The sequence below is a fragment of the Macadamia integrifolia genome, chromosome 12 (genome assembly GCF_013358625.1).
Source record: "Macadamia integrifolia cultivar HAES 741 chromosome 12, SCU_Mint_v3, whole genome shotgun sequence".
NCBI classification, from domain to species: domain Eukaryota; kingdom Viridiplantae; phylum Streptophyta; class Magnoliopsida; order Proteales; family Proteaceae; genus Macadamia; species Macadamia integrifolia.
Genome location: NC_056568.1, coordinates 19,290,323 through 19,298,179, shown reverse-complemented (window position 1 = coordinate 19,298,179; position 7,857 = coordinate 19,290,323). Strand labels below are relative to the sequence as shown.

The window sequence follows — 7,857 nt, the reverse complement described above, 5'->3', positions numbered from 1 at the left end:
GAAAGGAAACTTTTCACTATGTCCCATGCGAGCTTGTTATTGCTGTAGCCCATTTGGGCATTTGATGCAGCCCTCGTGACCTTGCTCCCCCACTTCCTGGGGCATTTAATATACATTCTTAATTCACCCAAAAAAAAAAAACCCTTTCCCCTATAACTTGGTCTTCGAACTTACTTGTGCTATGAAGTAATTCCGACTATTGGAATGATCTAGATTAACCCTATGTCAAATTCCAACCTCTAATTCAACCACTAACCTCCCATGTATATATGTGGCAGAAAATTTCTAGTGTTTCAAAGATGGAATTGCCACGGCTAGAGGGTTAATGGTTGGATTTGGGGTTCCCAGTGTCCTACCATCTATATGCTTGATAAGCTTCTGTTGCTTCAAAAATCCAAAACTAGTGAATGATTTCAACATGAATATGTTTAAACATACAAGTAAACGTATCAAAGAAGATAAAGAGGACAAAATATAACTATACACTTTTGGCTTATGGGTCGGCAACCTTTTGACTTTATCAAAGAGCTAAGAACATAGAACTATCAAGCACAAGGTGCTGATGTATCAATTTAATTGAATATGATAATAGGAGAACAGGATACCTTTAGCTCACCCAAAATAGTTAGGATTAGCGAAGGATGGATGAAATATTCAAAATACATCTGCTCATTGTGACACCCACCCCCACATCCTTTGGCCTCCTGCCATGAACTTTCTCTTGGCCACCAGTCACCCCAGCTCCGGACTCTGGATTTACTTGTTCCCACCCTTTGAATATGAATCGCATAGAATGTTCAGTTGAATGCAAGTTTTACTGGTGTAGAATCTGAGTCTATCACAGAAAAACCTGAAAAAAAAATTGAGAAAAGAGATAAAACTAAGTCAAAAGAACCACATTCGGAAACTCTTGGGCAATAGAAGATTTCTAGTGTTAAAAGATGGCATTGCCGATAGAAAAGCTAAAGAAAAACTGGATAAATGCATAAAAAATCTGCACAGAATCTGGAGGTTTTGCTATTATTGTTGTTGGCGTTGTATCATAAATATCAATAATTTCTTACTCTGTCAAAAAATAAAATGACTTAAACAAAACACGGAACTCATCTTCACAAGTAATTGAAAGACCAAATTAATAGTGTTTAATATGATTAGATGGAATATACGAAGAATTCCAAATGCCCAGCTACCAAAATGTGATACAGGATAGTTCAGTTCAGTGGTTTGACGGATTAAAACTACTGAAGATTATAATAAAATAGCATCCGAGCAGTATTAACCATGACCACAATGATGACTAAAGCAAGCTATCCGACCACAACAGAGTTCTGCAGAAAAAGAATAGCAAAAAACTTTCTGTTTTACTGACGGATTTTTACATAATTCACTGCTTCATGAAGCCATGTTACTTCATCCAAAAATAAAGCAATATCTGCCTGTATGTGTTCTTGCAGGTTCAGTACATCTTCATTCAGATGCCCAAAATAAGTGAGTTCAAAAGAATACAGAATTACCAAGCCTTTCAAACTGAAACTTGTCTCCTATAGCATCATTGCAAAGAGGGCCTACAACAAAAGCTTTTGATATGAACTCTCTGAACTGTGAATTCAGATCGGCCAGCCAATCATCCAGTTCCGCAGGATTCTGATGTAAAATCATGAAAACTGTAAGTTCTCACTAATATATTCAATAAACTAAATAAAGTGATGATATTAGGAAAAGAATGTGTAACCAAACCTCAAAATGGAAAATCTTATCAAACAATCTGACTTCCACCTAAGGGGATCAAGCCCCAGTGTAGTTGTGCAACCCAATGAAGAGCACCCTGCAACCAGTTCCAATTAATAATTTAGATCAGTCTACAATTCCTCTATTTATCTTAACTACAGTCTCCTTATCATTACCATAGATCACCTCTTTACATTTTATAGGGAAAGCATACTTGCATGGATGAAGAAAACTGTGTTTAGTAGGAGGTTGTCCAAATAGAATGCTATCATGAGAACTTAACTGATGTAGATCAAGAGGTGTTCCAGCACAAGTATTCATGCCGGAACAAGCCCGAATTCAACTAATCAATTAAGTGGCCTAATAGGTTATATGGGTCATGGGCTGGGAATTTTTATGCTTTCTATTGTGATGGGCCTATTTTGAAAGTCCATATAGAAGGAATAAGTGGCTCATACGAATTTAACTAGTTAGTTGTATCTAGTCCTCTAAAGTTATAAAGTCTTGGGGATGCCAATAGCTTGGTTTCATTGTTAGTTGTAAAAGACCTTGAAAGTGTAAAGTCACTAATCACTAAACATCAAAGAGTCCCAATTAAGTCCTTGGAAATGTACATGACATTAAGTCTAGGAGAAAGTCCCACTGAGGATCTAGAACCCTCCTAGTCATTATATATGTTAAGTTTGTCTCAAATTCTTGACCCGTTTTGAAGAATGACCCGCTCCGACATATTTTGGTGGCGACCCGAATGGGAAGTTTTCTGATATACATCCCCCATGGTACGGTTCGACCCCATGGACCGACTTGCGACTTAGAGGAGTATATAATTTACTATCGTCTTGTTGAGCAAGTCATTGTAATTTGGGGGTTTTCAAGCTAGGGTTTCAAAGCGAGTTTTCTCGCCGTTGTTTAGGTGTAATCTCTCTTCTACATAGTGAAACATCTTTTTCATCACCCGAGGACGTAGCGCACCACATCAATGTGTGAATCTCGTTATATCTCTGTGTATTGTGTGTATCTGTCTTGGTTTATTTTCGTATTTGTTGGTGTTTGCTATAACAATATATAAAGAGCTGCCCGTAAGCTTTTGAAATCAGAATTTGAATGAAATTTGGTTTATCCCACTCTTCTGTGGGAGACAGTGTTGCAATGAAAAGTTGTTCCTGGTGAGAGGCTGGGGTGGTTATTGAGATACTAGCCTAGACTTGGGTAAGACTCTTCAAGTCATAGAGTCATATCATTCTTACTTCTTCCTTCGTAATTAAAATTGCTGGTTGTGTTTTCACCTCCTTATGATACTGTCTAATAAGGATTCTGATTTTGTTGCAAGGACTGAACCAGGATCCCATAGTAATCTTTTGAATACTCAGTCCAAAAAAAATCAGAACATTCAATGTAGACAACATTTGTGAAAAATACCTAAACTGATAACAGCAGAAAATGACATTACTTAGGATCAAGGCAGGATAGGTTAAAGCAAATTTAAGTAAATGAAAGATATACATCTAACAGACCTCACCTTCCCCAAGGTTTTATTCCTTTGTTTTATTTTTTGTTGGGGTTCGTATTTAAGTGTTCAGAGTTTATCAGATGTTCTCTATTCTGTCCCCAGGTTCTCAAAGAAACCTCTCCTTTTCTGTCCCAAGAATTTTTATAGGGAACAGGATTGAGATAGGGAGAAATAAACATTATCATAAAAAGCGAATTGGTATACAAAAATTGCTCTTTTATTTTCCTCTCCAATTTGAATCTCATTTCTTTTAGCTACCATGTTACTCCCATAAAATCCTACCTGAAGTTTGCTCACATCGCAGAGTCATTGCCACTGATTGAATAGTTTTTATCTTCAATGGTTAGTTGGAGATAATCAAACACTTTCTAAGACAAAGTGCTAAATTTTAACTAATTAAAATCTACAACCATTAAACCATTTCAGCTTCATACCAGTACGTAATAGAAATAATAATTTAACAGGAACCCTGGCCCCAATGGTACTAATTTATAGATGGCCTGCCATGGAAAAGTTACATGTTTTCCATGGTAGCAGCTAACACACTGGTAATAATATGCTCTAAGAATGATCTTGGCTAAGTTTTTTTTCTATAGTAAGACAAAAAATATATCATCAGCAACCAAAAGTTTGTGATCATTACACACATTTACTAATCAAACAGTTAGTGAACGGTCACACATCCATACTATTAGTAATCATTCAAACCATTCACACATACAAGTCACTTTCTAAAACTTAAACTTTCATTCACTAAAAGATGGAAATTACATGGATAACTTTTGGCCTTAGGAGAGAGAAAGAAGGGCCAAACAGAAAGAGAAAAGATTGGCCAAACAGCCAAAAGAAAGAAGGACCATTCCAAGTTCAAAATGAAAATTTGGCTGAATAGCCAAAGAAAGAAGAAGATTGCTTTGAAGAATTATTCAAGGAGCCAAGGGCTTTCTTTTCTAGTTGTCATCAGAAAGAGTTGCAAGAATGTTATCGATTTAGATCAACATCCGTTTTTCTAGTGGTGCTGCACTCTCCTCCCTGTTTTCCCAGATCATATAATTTAATCTTTAGCATATTTTTCCTTGTCATTTACAACTTCATCACTATCGTTGTTCAACCAAGACAAAATCTCATTGAGATATCCACCTTGTCATTGAGGTTTCTCTTAACTTCAATGATCCTCTGATCTAGATTTTCCGTATGATTACTCACATAATCCATATTGGTGATAAACTTAATTCCATCCTGAGAAATGGAACCAGCATCATCCACTGCACACTTGTAAATTCTCATCAAGGTTTGAAAACTTTCTTGTAGGACAGAGAGATGAGACTTTGTCAAAATGGAAGAAACTTCACTAAGCTTCTTTGGCATCAGGGAAGCTAGGTCCCTGGGTTTGCTGGGCTAACGATGGATGACCATGGACTCTTTCCATTACTGATGGAAGTCTGACAAAACACATAATCAAGTTTGCAGATGTCCATTGTCAGCATGTTTTTAATCTTGTTATCTAGACACTTTACACCTACAAAATGAAACACTCACAAGAAACACAAGCACATATAATGAGCAAACATTCAAGCACATAAACACACATTGGTTCAATGAAACCAAAACACATTACATAAAACATATAAAACTAGATTAGAAGTAATCTAAATTACCAAACTTTGCTTTCCTACTAATTCAGCTGCTGAGGCGGAGCAAAATCTCAGGTCCGGTGGCGGAGCATCCTCTATCTCTCACTTCACACAACTTCTTTCCTCACCCTAGAGCTGTTACCAGCGGCAACAGTAATGGCATCAGAAGGTTAGACAAATACAAGGCACGGTGAAAGCTCTCACCAGTCTGGCAATAGCCCAGCCCCTCCAACTGTGAGGTGGCCGTGCAGCTACTACCACTGCTTCCGATGAAGATTGCCAATAAAACAATAAGAATCCTCTGATGATGCCACCACATTTGATCCTCTCCTTAATACGTTCAGCCTCAGATAGTGTGCATCGATGGTGATGAAGGATGACGCTGGGTTTGGTCTCCCTCTACGATTCTACCCTCCTCAGGTGTAGTCACCAAATCACGTCAGGATTTTCTCAAAGGAATTCATCAGAGAAGCTCCTGCTACCACACGATGGATTTGAAAATGGCAACCTTATGGCCAAATGGTAACAACGAGGGGTGGAAGAAATTAAAGATGGAATTTCCATAACTGTAGCAGATCCATCAAGTGAATTCCGTACATCATCTAAATCGAATCCAGACTTCTCACCCCAGAGCAGGAAGAAATAAAATCTACCCACTTTTCCATTTGCAACACGGAACCAAAAATGTCTGTTGAAGACATTGTAAGTTAAAGGGTACATATCATTGTTCAATATTTTTGGGACACCGGACAATATTGTGAAATAATGCAGGAAAAAGAAAACGTGTTCTGAAGTAAAGATCTTGAACATCAGAAGCGCAAAAAACCAAGACCAGGAGCTCAGGAGCACTCAACAAATTCAAACTCCTGACTATAAAACCATTTGTTTCACAACTCAAATTGAAATATATAAAAAATATTCAAGCATTAAAGCATAGCATAAACCCTCACTGAACCCACCTATCAATCCAGCCCATAAACCCTACTATCAACGTCACAATAAACATCAGATAAATTCGCTTAAAAACATATCTTTACCACTCGAGGATCAAAGACATTTCATTCCCGGAGAAGAAAGACAATACTAATCAGGGGTTCCACGATAAGAAAGAATAACAACTCCCAACAATCACACAACACTAGATGAAGAATCGGACAAATGCAGAAGGGAGACTTACCAAGAACATTCTTAGAGCCTGCATTTGAAGGTACCGACTCGTATCGACTTTCATACGAAGCGTTTGCGTCTTAATGTGCATGGTGAGAGACCAAAAATGGTAGAGAGTATAAATGATCACATTGGATGATCACCTTCCTCTCACATCAGAGCTGACAGAGGATGGATGAGAAAATGAGAAGGAGTGGGACAACGAGAAAGAGGAATTATAGAGGCCACCGCCCTCAGCCCTGAATTAAGCCCTTAATATTCTGCTGCGCCACCGTACCTGCCGGAGCATACTCTGTGATTCTAAAAAACCGTCCAACCTAGCAGTTGAAGGTTATCTGATATTACTTAACTACCCCTAAGATGGAATAAACTTTTTTTTGTTAGTTATCTGATTTCTTTCTATTTTATTCAAAAATAAAATTCTTTCTATGAACTCTAAGGCTGTGTTTGGTTGGATAGAAAAGGAAAAGGTATCTTCAATTGAAAACAAAAAGGTCAAAATAACAAAAATAAATAAGGGAAGAGAAACCTTGTCGGTCTGGCATAGGGAACACCTAAACACAGCCCTTGTTTTCAGGGGCAATGGAGTTTTTTCATAACTATCGGTGCTCCCTAAGCCATATTTGACATTGCTCTTTTTTTAATAAATAAATAAAGTTTAAGCCAAATGAATGCTCCCAGGTCTAATGACCCCTATGCCCCAGACATGGAGGGGAGTGAAAATGACACCCCCACCCCTCCAGCTCCTCCTCCCCTTTATTGATGCTCATGTGCGCCCTCCTCTCATTGGCCCCACACTAGTGCATGGATTGCCAAGGAGCGTTTTTCCCCCTAAAGTTTATTTTCACTTGTTTTAGTGAAACTCACTTCTATAGTGCCTCCACCCGTTGATGAATGATTGTCAAAAGAATAAGAAATGAAAATAAATACAACGAAAAACCCATGTCATAAGTGTTAATATGATGATTATGCTATATTGGAAGAATAACACCTTCGTTGCTTGGTTCCTACATTGAAACACAATAGCCCATAACATTATTGTTCCACCTAACATGAAATCAAGAATCTCATCAACGTTGATGCTCAAGCATGCACTCTCATTGTCTCCTACATTGATGCAAGTGCCACGTAATCAAATAGCAATTTCTTGTCCGCACTATATATACCATACAGTTTGAAACTCCATAACAAAACTCCATCACTATTCATCATCTATCTCTTACAAACTTGAAATTCATGCCCAACTCCTCTCCACATCCCCAACCCTTCAAAACAACCCCTCCTCTTTATTTCTTTTCTTTGCACATTCACCCCCACCCCCTTGTCATTCCTCTCCATTGCACATCTGCATCCCTCAAGCATAATTTCCACCTCTATCTCTTTGTCCCTTGTACATCCCACCCCTTTAGCAAAACGCCCCTCTCCATTTCTCTCCCCTGTACATTTGCACCCTTAATGCTACTTCTTGTTTCACTTTTCCATCTTGCCCCATCCCTCATCCACATGTGAGGTATGGAATCACTGTTAATAGGGACACAACTCTATGCCATTCATCTTCTCTTTTCCTTCTCTACTCTCTCTCACTATCTTCTCTTGCATCGTTCCTCCTATGCGAAGTGCCACGTTTCACACTTACAATAGGGAAATCGTGGTCTGCCCCACTATTAGTTAAAACGCGTTTTAAACACGTTTAAAATGCATTCCCCTTTTTTTACCGTTTAAAGCGTGTTTTCCCGTATGCTATTATACAATCCGAAAAAAAAGGGAAACGGCAAAAGAATCCGTTTTAAACGCGTATCCGCTTTTTAAGGGTAAAAT

At 38.2% G+C, this 7,857-nt stretch overlaps 1 long non-coding RNA gene across 1 annotated transcript; it reads right to left on the bottom strand.

Annotated features, from left to right (window-relative positions):
• Window positions 1-381: 381 nt before the first annotated feature.
• On the bottom strand, window positions 382-6,350 carry LOC122057380. The gene is made up of 4 exons (XR_006133511.1): window positions 6,050-6,350; window positions 1,738-1,825; window positions 1,515-1,644; window positions 382-850 (listed from the first exon to the last, which is right to left on the bottom strand). It is a non-coding gene; the product is annotated as an uncharacterized LOC122057380 (long non-coding RNA).
• Window positions 6,351-7,857: the final 1,507 nt, after the last annotated feature.